The following is an 18,993-nucleotide window of genomic DNA, read 5'->3' as shown; positions in this document are numbered from 1 at the left end:
AATGTCTGGGCAAGAACAAGAAGCATGAAACAAACCTCATGACAGGAGCAACTGACAGGAACGAACATGACATCACAACGACCCAGGAACACTGACCAATGAACAGACAGGTCTGAGTGAAGGAGACAACACCAGGTGACACGAGTGAGACTGGTTACCATGGAAACGCAGGACAGAGGTGAGTGTGATTACACCAATCAACCCAAATAAACAGACTGAAGGGAAGGAAGGCAGACAGACCTCACAGTTAGGTCTTATTCTTATTATTAATAAATCAATTGGGAATACTTTAAGGCTTTTATATATGGACCTAAAATTCTGAAAAAATCTGCCACTGGGAAATACTCTCCCACTCACCACCTGAGCTACATTGCCTGACCCACAGATTCAGTTGCCTATTTTGACTTGTAACACAGTTGTGCATTGTCACTGGTATCATACAAAAACAACAATTGAAAGCATTGCGTGTTTTCATACATCCCTGTGGGCGTATCAGGTTCTTTAGAGACTGAAAGGTATAATATAAAAGAAAAGTATTGTGGAATGGGAAAGTATTACAGCCCTACTAGGTTTCAGTAAACAAACGCCTATCGTGTTACATCATTGTTGAAAGTGACTGAAGGGCACATAGTGTATACAAAACTTTAATTATACTTGGATCAAGTTGACATTGCATGCAAGTCACAATACACTGTGCCGTCATGATGGATGATACAGGAAAACTCTGACTGACTGACATCCAGCCTGGAGCTGTGACTGCAGCTCGGCCTGCTGTAGCCGGAGTTCTCTGCCGCATTTTCACAAACAAACTTTTTATAGAATAATATGCACGGTTAACAAACCAGAGTGTTGTAGCATCACAGGCTTCTTGTTATCAGGGTCCAAGCAGTGAAAACCAGAGGCCAGGGCTCATTGTGCTGACTGGCTGGCAGCCACCGCAGCAGCAGCAGCAGCAGCAGCAGCAGCATCCCTGCTGGTCAGGGTGTTGCAGGGAGTCACAGAGTTATTCCTCCATGCCAACCAAAACTGAGTAATGGCACTGCAGGGAGTTTCACAGAGGAGTTAGTTGTTGTTGGATTTTGTTGCTGACACCACAGCATAAAAACTTCTGTTGTAACATGAATACATTTCCCAGAGATAAAGCCAAACAACTTCTGGCATGAAGAAGAAGGAAGCTGACCTGTGGAACTTTCCTCTAGTATTTACTAGCTGATAAGTGCTCAACCAGGTGAAAGTCATGAATCATTTTTCTTTAATGTTGCTCTTCACTGGTGAAATACCGTAAGCACAGAGCACGGGAGAACCACGTCCTTCTTTGGACATGATACATTCATGCTCTCCGCGTTGGTTTATTTGCGAAAGACCAAGAATGGGAAGTGTTTATTTTCAGCTTCAGAAAATCAGTGTGGGCACTCCAGGCAGTGAGACTTCTCTTTCATTAGTGAAGTAGTTAGACTGTAGACCTAATGTATTACCCCGGAGGACATCCACGTAATTATCTACAAAATGTTTCTTTAATGGCTCTCAGCCTGGAGTAATACATGTTAGTCATTTTTCTTCCTGATCTTTTTCTCAGTGTGTGCCACAAAGTCAAACCTTTAATGTCTCCGATGTCCATTATAAACCGGCTTCAACACTGAACCATCTTTTAGTCACAACTCCACTGTGGAAAAGGTAAAGAGTGTAAGGTGGAACTCCACAGAAAGTCAAAGATGGAGAAAATAATAACTTGGTGTAGTCAGACTTTTACCTCACAAAGGTTTGTGACTGATGTAGACTACAGTTTAATATTTTGGTAGAAATGCCTGTTTTACTGATATAACTATTGTTTAAAAATTATTGTTCTTTTTTAGGTTATGATAAAAAAAAAACAAATTTCATGTATATAAATCAAATAAATCTTGAGATCTTGATTCAGGGCTGCGATCACATGACTGACATGTTTCTGGGGTTGCCAGAACTTTGTGATGTCCAGCTGGGGTCACAAGCCAAAAACAAAATGCTGGGAATCACCGACTGAAGAATATTTTAAAAATTGATTCTGATTATTTAAATCTTTGTTTGTTTTCTCAGATGTGACTCGTGATTTTAAAAATCAGGCAGATTATTATTATTACTGCTGTCGTTGGTGGTGCACTTTAATGCCTTCTATCCTGGACAACCATGGACCGAGTGCCATTTTGACTTCATACAGTGAGTCCTTTCTAAACGGACTCAGTTTCACCAGTGATGTATTACTTTTTAATGCATTCAAGGATAAACATCAGTCTGAAAATCCTCGTCGTTAAATGTGAAAGATAAGGTGAAGATAAATGTTTTCATTTACTTTCAATAACACAGACGCTGATGTGTAGGTGTGTGTGTGTGTGTGTTATACCGCTCTGCTCCAAGTAGTGTTAGATGAAAAGCTTGGCTCTCCGATGACCCCACTCCCATCTGTCATGGTAGGCAGAGACCCCTCCGACACTCTCCGACACTCCGCCCCGCACGTTGATTGCCCCGGTGTGCCAAGTTACGGGTGGGCTTCTGTGGATAGGCAGATGAAGGACACACACACAAACAGAAGAATATATCAACAAACACATTTCCTCCTCATTGTGGGGTCAGTTTGGGGTGTTAGGTGCCTGACAGTTTGTTGTCACATTCATGACAACAGTGATAGGGTCTTCCCCCACCTGGCCTAGATCAGCACCCTGGGCCAGATGTATCTTTTCTGCGACGCGCACTCGCATACACCCAGACAAACACAGACAGCAGGTTAGAGTGTGTGGAGCACAGTGTTAGGGCCGGCAGTGAGGGGTTTGAGTGCAGCAGCCAGGGAGAAGTCTGGAGCGTGACATGCATGATTGAATAAGCAAAGCATCTGTTCTCCTCCCTGGCCTCCTACAATAACAACGTCTGATTTAAATTTCTGCAGCCTGAGGCCACGGGTTCATGCCTCATATGTTGTACAACATGCACGAGCCTCTCACTTTGAGCTTCCAGTAGTTGGCTGAAAAGTTGGGACATGTTGCTGATAAATGCCCGGGAAGTTGCCACTTTGTTCGCTGTCACTGACGTGGGGGAAATCTTCATCAGCTCTACTGGTTCAGGTTTATTTATAAAAATTATTCAACTGGAACTCAGCAAATTTAAAACCTGTGTGGGCATTACGAAAGAACCTGAGGTGTTTTTTTTTCTTCAAGATGTAAATACATCTGTTCAAAGTTGCTTTAGCATGTAAAGAAAAACTGATGATGAAATGGATGGATGGATGGATAGATGGATGGATGGATGGATGGATAGACAGACAGACAGATAGATAGATAGATAGATGTGAAAGTGGCAAGAAATGATTTAGATTTAGGGGTTTATTCGTAACATACACAGGAAAATACAATTAATTACAGTCAAATGTGTTCAAAAAAGATGAAAAAACCATGAGTCTTTGTTTTGTTCCTGGGATTTAAGCCTTTGCCCCTCTATTATTTTTAAAGCAACAGCTATACTTACTTTTCAGTCTGGGGATTTTCTGCCTGTAAAACATTGATTTATTTGGTGAAAATGGTCATTTTTGACTGTAATGTGGTGGGACAGATTACTGTGGAAGCTGCTCAAACTCACGCAAAGTTGTTCTGCTTCTCCAGTTTCCACATTCTTTGTCATCACATGTTTTAAAAAGAGTTCAGCTCAACTGTAAAGCACAGCAGTGGCCAGATGATGCGATGACACCCACCATTCCAGCTCTACCCCGTATGTGGTTCTCGTGTATTCTGCCAGCCCTCACTTACTGACCAAGTGTACCGACACCAGCATGAGGACCACCTCCTCAAATAAAGACCAAGACGGACAAACAGGAAGACCGTAAAAGAAGAAAAGGCAGAAAGAAGGAGTAGAGCAAACCCCAGCTGCAGGAACCCTGAATGTTTACCTACACTGATGTCATATTTTTACTGGAACCTTCCTGTGGACTTTGGTACTTTGTCTTCTCCCGTTCCGTGACTACGTCCAAAGAAAAGGCAGTTGACAAATGATGTCATGCAGCCTCATTTTTTCCCCATTGTGGAAACAGACACCGTAACGACTCGGTGTTTGATAGTCACTCGGCTTCACATGATCCAGAAGAACAACTTAATTCCCGACCGAAAAGACTGTGTAATCTCATGTGTTCTCTCTGAAAATGAACGAGCTATACATTATGCTTCCACGGCAACTTTTGCAACACTTAAGATGAGATGAAACTTTAATGACCTCTCTGGGGGGATCTGGGTCGTTGCAGCAACAAAGAGCAGGGTTATGTTGTCTACCACAGGAGAAGGATATCTGCACACTTTAGTTGAGCACACAACACTCATTTAGCTGGGGACTAAATGGAGTATTTAGTGTGCGTTTTTTTTTTTTTTTACAGGAGTGCTGACTCTTCCTTTACCCCTGCTGATGAAGCATCTTTCAGTACCAGCTTTACATTAGACCAACTTCACCTCCCAATGAGTCTGGACACTGCGTGAACAAAGTGTCCCCCCCAACCCACCCCATCCCCAGCCTCAACACCAGCTCCAATTGTCCGCTCGTTATCAAGCCGTTAGCTCTCAATGATCTTCACAGCTTGGCCTTTTTGTCGACCCACCCCCTACCTCCAACTTCCTTCCAATACACACTGGGGCAGACGGGGACTTTATCCATCAATCCACCACGTCAGATACAAGCAATGTGTCTCAGAACTACTGTAAAAGATCACATTCAATGTCTGTAGCACTTGGAAATTTGGCAAATTTAGACGGTTTATGGCAGAGCTATATTTCACATAATACTTTACATTTGAATACGGAGAGCATGTGATCTCTTATGAAGATGTGTTTACATTTAAAATTACAGAGGTTTTCTTGACCTAAAGTCATGACAGACAGAAGTTAATAATACGTCTATCTGGAGTCCTGCCATAATTACCCATTATTATTTAATGCTCAATTAAAGGTTCAGTACTGTTCAGTGTTTCATCTAGGCACGTAAAAAAAAAATCAAAGAAAATATGATTTCCATAGATCAACATTTTTTAGGAAACGTCTTCTACGTCTGTTTTACTCCTTACTGATTGTGATCTGCTGCTGCAGTACCTGAAAATAACCACTGGGGCAGTGTAAACAAGCTGGTATTTCGCATTCAGACAGACCAGAAGAACCAGAGTGGTTGGTGACAAAAAATCATGACTCAGTGTCTAAATGTAGGATCGAACAGCAGGGCCACACAGTGGATGAAGGGATTGTGCTCCTGCCTTACAGCAAGACGAGTCATGGTCCAATATTCTGTCTTTCGGCTCATACATACTGTATATTTTACAAGTATGTGCATGAGTTTCAGCCAAGCATTGCATTTCTTCTCACAGTCCAAAAAACACAGGCCATTTGTTTTACTGGACATTTTCAGTGAACCAGATGTTGTGGATGTTGTGTGTGTTATGTTAGTGTCAGTGGTCGCCTGCCCTGGGAGTGACTGGCGGACTGTCCAGGGTGTGGGCTGCCCCTGTTCCAGTGTACACAGAAAAATGAAGCATCAGAAGATGAATGAATGAATGAATGGACATTAAACAGCAACGATTTCTAGACCCAAAAAAGTTTCACCTGACGATTACCAGAGTGGAAATCTCTTGTAAGAGAATTTCAATACTTCAACTGTGTTTATTCAGTTACAACAGTGGTTCTCAATTATTTTCTGTCATGCTCCCCCTTGGGGACAGAAATGTTTTCACCCCCTCTGACCGACCCACACCCCTGCAAATAAAAATACTGTTGAGAACCTCATAACATGTATATTTATAATCCGTACAAACCACTATATAAGTTGCTGCCACCTAGTGGCTAGAGGCTTGGTATCAATCAAGCATTACAGTAGCGGTACACTTACGTCCAGCAGCATGCCATGTTGCATTGGAAGCCCCTCCCGTCCCCTGACACCTCATTGCGTCCCCCCAGGGGGGCCCGCCCCACTATTTAAGAAGTACACAAGAGTTACACAATTATAAAACTGAGTTGTTTCACATTGTTGGAAATCGTTGACTGGTGAGGAGTAAAGAGGAAGACGAGGAAGATTTCAAACCCCATATGTAATTAGAACTATTTCTAATGAGGTGTAAATGAATCCTCCGGCCTGGTCGGTATTAATGACAGAGACAAAAAAAAAAAAAAAAAGAATTGAAAAGTGGTCACACAGCAGCAGAGTCCCAGAGTCCCTCTCACCCACACACCAGCATATCACAGCCACGTCACACCACTGTGGCTATCAGCACACAGGGAGAGAACGGGAGTTCTGGAGAAGAGAGAAGTGGGTGACAAAGCACCGACATGTTGTTGACAGGTAGTTGTCCAGTGGTCCAGAGTCTTTCCGACAAGGCTGCCAGAGAAATGGTGTTGATGTGTCTTGTTCTTTGTAGAGACAGCTGGGTTTTCCTGTCGGAGTCTTCAGCGGAGGAAGCAAATGAACATCTTTTACAACGCGGCACTTGTGTCTCAGGAAACTCTTGACAGGTTGTGATGTATCATATTGTCTTCTTTGGACTGAATCAGCAATACTGTGCTCAGGCTGGGGCGAAATAACATGTTGTGCAATTTCCCTATTGTCAAAAGTAGACTGAAGCAGGATGAATGTCACACCAAACCAAACCATATGGAGCCAGAACTCAGATCTGCTTTGATACGTGAGCTCCAAACATCTGCTGCGACGGCGTTTTGTACCAGAGTTAGCATATGTTCTGAACGCTCAGATGCCCAAACTTTATTATTTCTTACTTTGATTAAAAATAATTTAATCATTTTTATGGACTTTTAACTTATGGTTCAGCCGTAGAGCGATGCGATTAGGGATCAGGGTCATGATTGGAGGATTGCTGGTTCAAAGTTGGACGTGCTTCAAACCCTACCTCGCTCCTGGGCACCGTGGAGTGCAGCCCACTGTTCTTGTTTACAGATGGGTTAAAGGGAAAAGACAAATTGTGTTCCTTTTGTTCATGCATATGTTCAATATTTCTGTCTTTGAAAACATGGTTACCAGCAGGGGAACAAACGCATCACTTCACTAAACTTTGCTTGTTTTACTCTTTACTATAACAGTCTGAATATTTCTGTCTTTGAAAACATGGTTATCAGAAGGGGAACAAAGACATCATGTTGCCTTCAGACACAATTTTATATCTATTTATTAGGCATCAACTCTGCACTGTTTCTGTCAAGAACTGACACAAAGATTAAAACTAGTCGAGCATAGACTGCATTAAATGACTTTATTTTCCTCTTCAGAGTCCAGTCACCAGCGTGAACCTACAAACACACCGTAGAGGAGTCCAGTCCTGCTCCTGAATGCACCGCTGCCTACGATCTCACATTTTTATAAACAAACTGACTTGTTTATTCCCCGCAGCTTGGCACAAAACGACCTTGAGTGTGTGTACACTCGGGTCGGTTTCCGCCCTGGCGATGACGGTTGGAGGCGTTCTGCGGACCGCGGGACTGAAACCCAATAGCGGCTCCATATTAGCGGGCACTGAGTGAAACAGTCAACAGCACTGTTTGAGGGAAGCAGTGGAGCTTTAACACCTACTGTAACGCCCTGCCCCTGCTTCCTGCTCTGGATTACATCTAGAATTACACTACAGTTGGTCACACAAACACACGCAGAGTGGCACAGACTCACACACACACACGTGTTGGTCAGCGTTGATCTCTGTATCGTTCCTATGTTTCACCTTTCCCACCCACTCACATTCACACCGAGGTTATTTAAACTGAACCCACTCGTTCTCACGTCTTTTTTCCAACCCACTTATTACACACTCGTTATAACAATCTGCGCCTAAGTGTCATGCTAATGGACAAACAGCAAGGCGTCTGATGCATTTACCATTGAAATGAAGTCACACCTCCATACCTACACCTTTGTTATTAGAGAGATGATAATGGAGCGCCCCCCTCCTGTGAGCACGAGCCGCAATTTAGTAATTACCGTGTGGAAGGTGTAATAGAAGCCTCTCACACACACACTCACACACACACACACTTAATGATACCTTGAAACAGCCAACAGCAGCACTCACCTACAACGTGATGATATGTAAGAATGTTTGACTCTTTCCAACAGTAACGTTATCACGCCGCGCTGGTTAAACTGTGTCTAAGCTTTTCCATTGGTCTCACACACACTCAGACAATCACAGATATCCAGACTGGATGTGTTGTTCTGCCTGACACACACAGAGAGAGAGTTGTCTCTGTGTATAAGCCCTGAAGTGATGAATTGCCCTTATGAAGTACCGTTCGCTCCCGAAAACTGGGATGAGAAATCTATCTCTCCTTACTGACAAACATACCTGTGAGGAATGCAACATCAAAAAAAAAAAAAAGAGACCAGAGGCCCAGCTGGTCCAGTCTACGTCTGCTTAGGTTTAGAGGAATTTCAAGAATATTGTCAATGTCTATGATTTAAAAAAAAAAAATAAAGTCTGATATATCTGACATGTGACCTCATGAACATGACATGTTCATGAGGTCACATGTTTCAACGTGTACTGTATACAGCGTTGTTTCTCAAAGACTGGGTCGTGGTCCTCAGGTGGGTCGCAAGAATTTTTTTGGGGTCATGTTTCCCAGTAGTTTACGAATATTGTCTATTGACTTGGGTTGTGACTTGTTATTATATGGGTCCACAGAATGTGAACAATATTTAGACATATTATATATATAAGAAATATTAAAAGTTGAATTTTTCTTCTTTGTATTTAGTCACGTAATTGATCACTTTTACAACTGGCTGGACCAAAAAAACATGCTCCTCTTGAAGTAATGGATGCTCTCTGGCCTGGACTTTATGAAGTGAACATTATATTAAGTCAACACACAGTCAACACTGACATTGTGTCAGTACCTCATGCCAACACGGCCAAGAAATATGAACTCAGTATTTTCACGAGTTTTTACTCTTTCCTCAACGCAACGTAATGATTTACATTAGGAGGACATTGTGTTTGTCCATATAAGGCAGAGAACCCCTTCCTCCCCCCCAACACACACAATGTGACCACTCTGTTAAACACACATATATACATGCAGCCACACTCACACAGCCATCTGTCAAAAGGCCAGTCCTATCTGTTATCAGCCTGTCTGGGCCTGTCATACCTGCCTGTCGTCTGCAGCCTGTGCCTCAGAATGCTGACTGATAAGCCGACGTGCGCGTGTGTTTACTGTGTTTAATGTGTGTGTGTGTGTGCCACACACATCTCAATATTCACTTTTTGGCTCTCACACTCAACCCCTCTTAAGGGGTTCCCACGATCTGCTGGATCTCAGACCGAGTACATCTCATCGCAGCACTTAGCAGATGTTGAAACGTAGCATATTTCGACTAAAAAGTCATTATTTGAAATAGAAACAGAAAAAGAGAGAGAGAGAAAGTGATGTGTTTGTAACGTACATTTTCTACGACACCAAACGATGCTGTCTGTCACCACAGATCAGCATTTGGTTTACAGCATATGAAGTTGGGGATTTGCATGGTTGCAGGAAAGGCTACGTCACGTTAGCACCAGTGATGGCTACATTATATGTCTGTATGATTATACTATTGTTGGAAAACCCTTGGTTTATAGCAGGGGTCCAAAACTCATATATTTCTGCATATATGTGGGAGTATGTGTTCAATGGAAAGCAGGTGAGTCCAACTCTGCTGGTGAGTGTGGGATACAGAAAACATCAGTTTGAAATATTGATGCATGACATCTCCATCGTTCTACTGTACGTATGTATCAAACTCAATCTATTAACATTCAACTCATTCTATGAAGTTGATCAGTGACCAATCAGTGACCAATCTGCACCAATGACAAACAAAAACACATTCACTTAAAAAAAACAAAATTGCGGCGTTCTGCAACAATCCACAACAATAGCGTTTTCTAAAAAAAAAAAAAAAAATCTCCCCACAAATATAGCTTTACCAGGAACTCACACACACTCACAAGGGAGAGAGAGAGGGAGAGAGAGAGCCTGGAAGACTGGGAGGTGGGTGGCACTCCTCAGCGACTCACAGTAATAAAAGTCGAGTGTGATTTGAAAAGGCTCTATTGTGGCTTCATTCTGTTTTTCCACGAGGGTAGCATTCCTTCCAAATTGGACAAAAGAATTTTAATGGGGCGGCTAATGGACTGTGATTAGATAGGAGGAGAGGGAGAGAGAGAAGGAGAGTGAAATAGGTAGGCCTTGTGAGTGGGCAAGATGGAGGGGCTCTAAAAGTTGTGTGTGTGTGTGTGTGGGGGGGTACGGTTTCAACCATCCAGAAAGAAGGGGCGATGGGCCAGGAGATTACTCCATTTACGGGGGGGGGGGGGGGGGGCGAGGGGAGATTGTTGTGTAGGTCAGGTTGCAGGGGGATGGACGGGGAAGGGGGGGAGGAGGGGGAGGGACACAAGGGACTCCTCTCCATAGGTATATATGACTCAGTGCTGGTAGTTACCTGCTTTTAGCTGTAAGTGGACTCGCGGTGGTTGAAGTGGTTTAATGCAGCACTTGCTCACTGGGGACTGGGCCACGGTGATAACCCAGTGTGGAGTGGCCGCTGTAGAAGGATGCACACACACAGCCTGGATGTTGGAGACATGACAATAGTTAGTTCAGGTTTTCTGGAATGTGATTTACTTTACAGATGTTGAGCCACTCAGCCAATTATCTACAATATTTTTAGAACATAGAAAATAACACACAAAAATAATTTTCTTAATATTTTACAATTATCCTCTCTTTGTTCCTATTGAAAATAACAACAGCTCAGGTCGCTATATTTTAATTATAATAAATATATCCTAAACACAAAATCCTTGTTTAAGTGTCTGTAACTGTCCCTTCACCAGTTCAATGTTGTGTTAATGCAGAGCGACTGTGGTCACAGGGGAGAGGTCAGAGGTCATGGCTGGCTTCTCTCTTTATCATCCATTTGTCTGCGTAGAGACAAACAGGAGCCTGTCAATGATTGGTCGGCTACTGTTGACTTCCTTTCCATTTGAAGTGTTGAGATTTCACAGTGAGCTTTAATCCTTTGGTGTTTGTGTTCAACAGTCCTCGTCTGTTGTTGTTGCTTTGAAATGATACATATATGATGTGGAGATTTCACAGTGAGCTTTAATCCTTTAAATTTGTGACTGTGGTCACAGGGGAGAGGTCAGAGGTCATGGCTGGCTTCTCTCTTTATCATCCATTTGTCTGCGTAGAGACAAACAGGAGCCTGTCAATGATTGGTCGGCTACTGTTGACTTCCTTTCCATTTGAAGTGTTGAGATTTCACAGTGAGCTTTAATCTTTTAAATTTTTTGGTTAATAAAAATAAATGATACCTTTCAGGTGTTGTTGGGGCAGTGATGGCTTAGTGGTTAAGGAAGGTTTCAGGTTCGAGTCCACCAGCTGACAAGTTATCACTGAGGTGCTTAAAGCTGCCCACTGTTCACTTTGGTGCTGGGTTAAAAACAGAGGTCACATTAGGTTGTGTGTGCAGTGGTGAGCTGTTATTACAAATGCAGTTTCTATTAAAAATGTGTGGATTTGTGTGCAGAATCGTATCCCACCACGCAGCGTCTGTCCCCCTGCCTCCCACCACACTCACCTCTCCTCTGTTTTCACACCGCTCACATAAGCACACATCTGTCTGCCTTCTATTTCCATTCCTATGCAAATAAACCCCCAGTCGCACAAACACAGACATACATACATAAATACATACATACATACATACATACATACATACATACATACATACTGCCATTCTTCCCCAAATTGGACGGAGACTCTGCACTCAGTTATTTACATAAGTAATAACAGGCAGCTGCTCTGGGGGCCGGCAGCTCCTATCTCACACTGCAGGATGGGTAATTGCTATTTTGGCACTGAGGTGCTACCTGTTTCTGTGTGTGTGTGTGTGTGTGTGTAGAGGGCTCATGTGAATAAGACTTTTGAATTCTGAATTTCGTTAGTGATTGGTTCGTGTGTGTGTGTGTACAAGTCTGGGCCCTGACAGAATGGATCTCCTCTGCTTTTCTCTCTGTTTCTGTTTCTTTTTTTTGTTTTTTAATTTTATCTGGAGCTCGTGTCTAGAGTGCTCTTTGTGTTAGTTCGGCTCCAGTGGGAGACGTCGGCGGCGTCTGGAGCTCACAGCTCCTCGGCTTCACGTTTGGTGTCTGCCTGATGCTGTTTATTATCAGCACACATTGTCCCATGCTGCAAGTGTGCTGTTGTGCTGTGTGTGTGTGTGTGTGTGTGTGTTTTAGATAGTTGGTGCGACTGCATTTCAACACCCCTCACCCCCCTCCAGTTCTATTTTTTTTTAACTTGCAGCTCCTCCAAGCTGAGTTTAAACCCTTGATTTTAGCAAACATTTGAGCAGCTGTCAGTTCATCTGGAAGGTCGTCAGTGAATGTGTTATTTTGAAGGAATTTGTTTTGGTCTGGTGTTTGATCCTGTCCAATGTCTGTGAGCACTGCAGGTGTTGTTTTCCTAAAAATTTGAATTTTCTTTGAGTTAAACCAGACTCTTATTTATTGATATAACAGATGAACTAAAACTAAATTAATGTTTGGACCTGAAGTTATGTATTATTATACTGTTACAGTATGTATTATTTGGATATTAAATATTCAATACTAGAAATTGAGCTCCAAAAAGAAGAACTGAGGCCACTACTGGCCATTTACAGGTATTGCCTTGAAACAACCGTGAACTTTAACTCCACTGTGGCAAAAAAAATAAATAAATAAATATTTTGGAAGAAATTCACCTCCAAAAAAAATATATATATATATATATATTGGAAGAAATTCTCCTCCAAAAATAAATCCTCAAACCTCAGTTTGGAAACCACTTGCTTTAGGAAAACTCACAGTTAGCCAAACTAAGTAGACATTAGCCAACGTATCACCTAAAGTAAGCCTAACTGACTATATATATAGTCAGTTAGGCTTTGAACAGTTTGAACTTTTGATTAAATGGTTAAAAAAAACCAATCCATGTTTCAAGAAAACATTGTAAAATGTCTCTGCTCTGTCGTTCCAGCAGGTTCAGCTGTGGTGTGTGGTGTGGAGATGAAAACAATGTGTTAATGGTGGTGGTGTACGTGTAGAGCCAGCGTGTGTGTGTGTGTGTGTGTGTGTGTGTGCAGCCCACACATACGTGTAGTCATCAATGTGCTCGACACCTCGACAGCTCTATTCTCTTCTGTGTGTAACTCCATAAGCTCCTGTTGCTGTCACTGCGGGTTAGATAACCACGCTCAGTCCATCATCGCCCACAGAACGAATGCAGCCACTTTCAGCTGGAGGAGGAGGAGGAGGAGGAGAGAGAGAGAACGATGAAGAAAAGCTGCTGGGAACAAAATATTTCACTCACGTGTCTGTCTGTCTGTCTGTCTAAGGCCCCAGCAGTTATGTCATGTCAGGTGGTTTGACAGCAGCGTCTGCGCTGGCGGAGGAAGGGACATCGGTGACCAACTCATTTCGTCCTCATTCTCAAAAACAGAGATGACTAACAAAAACCTTCACAGTGTATTTCTATCATAGAAAAGTTAACGACTAGAAGGTATTTCCACACGTCTTTGCATGCAGTCGACCTTGATACAGCTGTGGACAGTATTACACGATCATCACATACTGTATCCAAGCTGATGTCACTGTGTCCTCTATGGTCTCAGGTCCATTCATCGTGGCTCAACTCCATTTGTCACTGACTCCCTGAGTCTTTCCCAGTACAATAACAATAATACTCCCTAATTTTGGCCCTGGTGAAAAATGTGTTGTTTTTTAAAAACTAGAAAAGTATTCTTTAAGGACACAGTGATGACCTGGTTGCAAGAACTAACGGTCAAGTCTTTGTTTGGCTCTCTGTTCTTAAAATCTAAGCCAAAGGCACTTCACCATAAATGATGAAATTCTCTGTTCCAACATTTTTATATTTCTCACAGGCATCAATGTCACTCTTGGTTTATTCTAAAAAAAAAAGATTGTTAACTTGTTATTGTATATATTGTAAATATTTTAAATGCATAAATTTGATTTATACACTATAATATTTGCTCTGGAATAGTTTAAAAATATATATTTAATGGTTTCAGATAAAATGTTACTGGAACCCCTAGATCTGCTATGAAGCTGGATTTTCCTCCAAAAATGATTAATGAAGAGTTTCCTTCATAATCAGCGTTAACCGTCTCTCTCTTGTTCATGTAAAGCCCGTATATCAACACTGTAGATGCAGTGACACTTGTGTTGATTTTATCTGCCAGTAAAACCTCATAGTTTCATGACATAAACAGGAAGAGGAGGCTGCTTTTACTGCTGCCATTAAAGTTGAGATAAGTCTTTTTCTTTTTTAGCTTAGCATCAACATTTGAGTACAAATATGGCATCACTCTTCGAAGCACTTCTTTATCATCACTGTGAACACGGCGGTAAATAAAAGTGCTGTTAACGGCCCATTATTTTACTGTAATAATAATAATAATAATAACACTGAGATGTCGCAATGATTCGCTGAGAACTTTTAGCTTTATGTGAGAGCAACAGCTGAAGGGCCAAATGCTTAATGTGTGCTTCTAAACTCCCACTGCCGTCTGTGCTCTCCCCTCGTTCTCACTGAGAGATGAGATGACATCAGTTGGAAAATGGCCTCCGACAACAAATCACTAATTTGACGGTTCAGCCAAGTGTCACTCTGAGTCCTGTCACAGTGATGCTTGTCTCTGTATGTGGCTCTGATATGTAAACGCTTTTGAAGTAGTACTTTATAAGACACTAGCAAACAGTTAGCGCAACTACTAGCAAGCTACTATAGCACTACTACTAGCAAACAGTCAGCGTTTAGAACTAGCAAACAGTTAGCCCGTGACTGAACTAAATACCTCACTATATTTGAGATAAATTAATAACTTATAATCTTGATTTGTTGATTTTAAATTACATTTTTATTCTATCAATGTCTCTAATCTCAATGTAAATATTAATATATTTGACTAGAAATGATGGTCTGTTGAAAAGCTCCTCACTCCTCCACACAGTCGAAAGCTGAAGCTTCCTTTGTTCAAAAGTGAATCCGAAAATTACAGCTGGAAACTTTTACTATTATTGTTACTATAATAATAATAATAATAATTTCTCAGTCTCACATTTCTACCTCTGGGACAGTGATGAAAATCACTAAAATCACATAATCACGATCATTTATGATAGCACTGTGATAACACTGAGCCTGAGACAGAAACTTCTAAACATTGAACCACATTTGTGTTCATTTTAGAATGAGGTTTTAGTCCATGTTTTGTGACATATTATACTGTTTATTATAGTATAGTATATTAATAGTTAATTAAGATTGTTGTTTCAAGACATTATGTCCAGCTCACATTTAAATATTAGTTTGACATTATGTCCAGCTCACATTTAAATAGTAGCAGGTTTTAAGGATCCAAATCAGGGATTTTACAAATCACATTACATGTTAGTTTGCTTGCTAATTGCAAACATATTAAAAACGTACTAAATCTAAGCTGGATGGTTAATTCTCCTCTTGTAAGTAACTTTGGATAAAGGTGTCTGCTAAATGCATACTTGTAATATAAATGTGTAGTACTACTACAGTACACATAGTTTTTCTACACTGCACTCCTGCCATCATTTAAATGGTTGGAATGTCAGTGAACTGCTCTTTTGGAGTTGAGTTTGCAGAACCCTGTTCTCAAAGCAATTGGTTTCTTTAACATCGTGATCTCACCCTAACTGTGAGACCAGGGCAGTTCTTACTCATTTCCTTTTTACTTACACGTACCTGTCTGCAGACATTAATATTCATGTTGACATACGGATAGAAAACCTGACTTATCTGTCACTGATGTTTCTAGTGGAGGTACCCCCCCCCCCCCCATCTCTGTTCTGCCTCCCTGTCCTTCTCTGACAGTCATAATAAGAAAGCGCTTGCCAAGACACTGCTCCATAAATTAACACACAGGCACCTTAAATCATGTCCCCACTAGTACTTATCCACTTTCGCAGCTGCCAAATGTCTTTTACATGTCATATTTTACAAAAAAAATAAATCCTACATCTGCCTGGTGTTTGGACCTAATTTGTTTGCTCTTTTTGTGGCTAAAAGTGTTGAATGACTGTGCCACCGCAGACACGTAAATGCATCTAACAACAGCAGCTTAGTCTGGCAGCCAGATGAGACTTCGCTGGGTCATTACTCAGCCCCCGAACAACCAGAAGTGACATGTCTACAAGAAAACAGTGGGACCAGCAGGTTTTCATGGGGTAACAAAAAAGTAATTTGTGATGTTGTTGCATCTTTGCTTTTACGCCTCATAAAACAAGACACGGCAGCTTGTACGACATAAAGAGAATATATATACATATATAACACACACACATATATGTATGTATATGTAAATAAAACATAAATGAATAAAATGTATATATACATATACATACGATATATATACTGTATATATACATATATAGGATACATGTATATGCATACATACATTATGTTAATATACATATATGTATGTATACATATACAGTATATATACTTTATATATATACATATATTTATTTTTTATTTGTATATATATACATATATTTATTTATTTGTATATATGTACATATATATTTATTTATTTATTTGTATATATATATATATAAACATTTTGAGAGAGGTGTGCTACCTTGATATGTCTTGATCACAGAAGTCATATTACAGTGTGACATTAGAGAGTCTTTCTGTGTGAACAGAACACATACCTCCCGCTGCCACATATCAAACCCGTGGCATTTCCCACAACAACAACTGAAGAATGGAATAAAGAGCAGGGCTGTAAACAACAGGGCAGACTCGACACCCTGTCTGCTGCGAACAACTGCTGCTGTAATTCTAAAAATCACACAAAGGGTCTCCCTGCACTCGCTTGCTTTCCAGCATCACTGGCAAAGCCCGTGCCTGCTGGGCTCGCCTGCTGGAGCTGCTGTGATGCCGATCGACCCGCATTCTGTGGCTGGGAGGCAGAGAGCTGGGTGGCAGGGCTACGAATAGGTCACCGAACAGTCAGCAACATGCTCCAGACCGGGGCCGGGGGACTCAACGCTGAGCACGTGGTGCTAGTTATGAAACCTATAGTTATATAGACAAGGTTAGCTTAGCCTAACCATGCTAGGTGGATACGTTTGTGAGTAATACATCTTTAAATGTGACAATATTATTTAACAGTTTACTATTATATTTCTTTAAACCAATACTGATTGGTGATGTGTAAAAAGAGTGGCTAATAGTTAGCCAACCCAATACTGATTGGTGATGTGTAAAAAGCTGTTTAAGAGTGGCTAATAGTTAGCCAACGAATGGTTGACTAAGTTAGCAAGTTAAGCTAATTGGCTTAATGAGGAACACATCGTAATGAGCAGGTTAGAAGCTAATTGGCTTAATGAGGAACACATTAAGGTTGATACTGTATTCACCAAGATTCGGTAACATTTTGTGCTCGGCTGTGGTAGTCTCCACCGTGAATGTCAAACAGGCTGCTACGATATCGCCGGGAACATCAGCCACAACAAAATGCTTTACATTTAAATGCAAATGTAATCAGTAGGAAAAGTGAGTGGTAGAGCTGTGGTTTGGGAAGATAAACACAGACCTAATAGGAGTCAGACTTTATTTTTTTTTTCCAAATGTTTCGTAAGACTGCCTTGAGTAGATAAAGAGTAAACAATGGAGCGACGCGGTGACTGTTAACCACTGCAGAATGAAAGGAAAACAGGGGGGAAAAAAGTGAGTAATTATGAAAAGATGTAGAAAGACGGGGTAATTAAAAACCAGAGACGTGGTCGTCACTGAGAACAGAGTTCTGAATCTGAAATCCTCCGTGGTGGACACAATACTTTATATGGGCTGAGTTTTTATGGTCACCGATTTAACAGGGGCATTTAATGTGAGTGAACAAATTGCCTGAGGGAGTTGAGGTGGAGGGGTGGGGGGGTGGATGCACATGATCACCGGTGGCTGCCATCATGTTGGGAAAAAAAACCACCAAACAACTGTAAAAGTGTGTGTACTAGTGCACTGGAGTCCAGGATATTTCTAGTTCACTGGATTTAATCTCATCTCTGACACTGTGCTTCAGATCAGCTCTCCTCCTCCTCCTCCTCCTCCTCCTCCTCCTCCTGCTGCTGCTGCTTCAGCTTTTATCAATTCCGACTCCCACTACTTCTGACCTCACGGGACTACCTTTCCAAAAACTATGTGCAGCGGGGGTCCGAAGGCGGTGGGCAGAGCCCATAGCCCTGGAGGATCATGGGGGCCCACAGGGCCATAGTTTAGGAGCTTTAGGTGAAACAATGGTCAGAACTGTAGCTGCTGAGGTGGGAGACAATGACAGTGGGAGGAAGAGGGGGAGTGGGGATGGAAGGTTTTAGGCTTGGTTGACAAAAACCTTTGGTAGACTTCCTCAAGAAAGCACCAGCAGCAGGNNNATGGTTTAGATCAGGCATGGGCAAACTGCAAAAACATGACATCTGACCCCTGAGAGGTTGATGGTTTGACTCCTGTGTGATTAACCGGGTGAATCTGAAGAAAGGATTTCAAACACAGAAATCACAAAAGAACTGATTTGAATTTACTAATAGTTAATGAATAACATGTGTACTGCAGCATAGATTACTGTGGATTTTGTTGTCATTATTATTGTTATTCTTATTATCCATTTTTTATGTTTTTACTTCTATTGGTTAAAACCCTTAAAACTATTCATCTCTGTTTTTCACAGTCAGATTCACTTTGTTCTGATTTAATTCCATATCCTCTGTTATGCCTACTTCAACGCCTCCTTCAGTTTGATTAAAGAAATCTAACATCATTTGAATTTCCATGTTGGATTTTCATAGTTTAACAGGGCAGACACATCAGCCTAAATCAACAGAAAGTCTGCAGCAGAAATGTGTGTGTGTGTGTG

General features: G+C 41.5%; 1 long non-coding RNA gene across 5 annotated transcripts in view; it reads right to left on the bottom strand.

The window, feature by feature from the left end:
* Positions 1-18,993, bottom strand: part of LOC103377958 (uncharacterized) — a 57,118-nt gene that overhangs the window by 26,441 nt on the left and 11,684 nt on the right. Inside the window, exons 3-6 of one of the 5 annotated variants that reach the window (XR_003049502.1) lie at positions 13,176-13,317; positions 10,477-10,603; positions 2,378-2,526; positions 36-1,039 (exon numbers count right to left, since the gene is read on the bottom strand). This is a non-coding gene — a long non-coding RNA (uncharacterized LOC103377958). Of the gene's footprint in view, positions 1-35; positions 2,527-10,476; positions 10,604-10,867; positions 11,066-11,350; positions 11,692-13,175; positions 13,318-18,993 lie in introns of those variants that run through there. The other 4 variants (XR_003049501.1, XR_001759984.2, XR_003049504.1 and 1 more) reach the window with 4 other exon arrangements.

This window comes from Cynoglossus semilaevis, chromosome 4, assembly GCF_000523025.1.
Source record: "Cynoglossus semilaevis isolate Cse_v1.0 chromosome 4, Cse_v1.0, whole genome shotgun sequence".
In the NCBI taxonomy this organism is placed as follows: domain Eukaryota; kingdom Metazoa; phylum Chordata; class Actinopteri; order Pleuronectiformes; family Cynoglossidae; genus Cynoglossus; species Cynoglossus semilaevis.
This window is presented reverse-complemented; position numbering and strand designations above follow the sequence as displayed.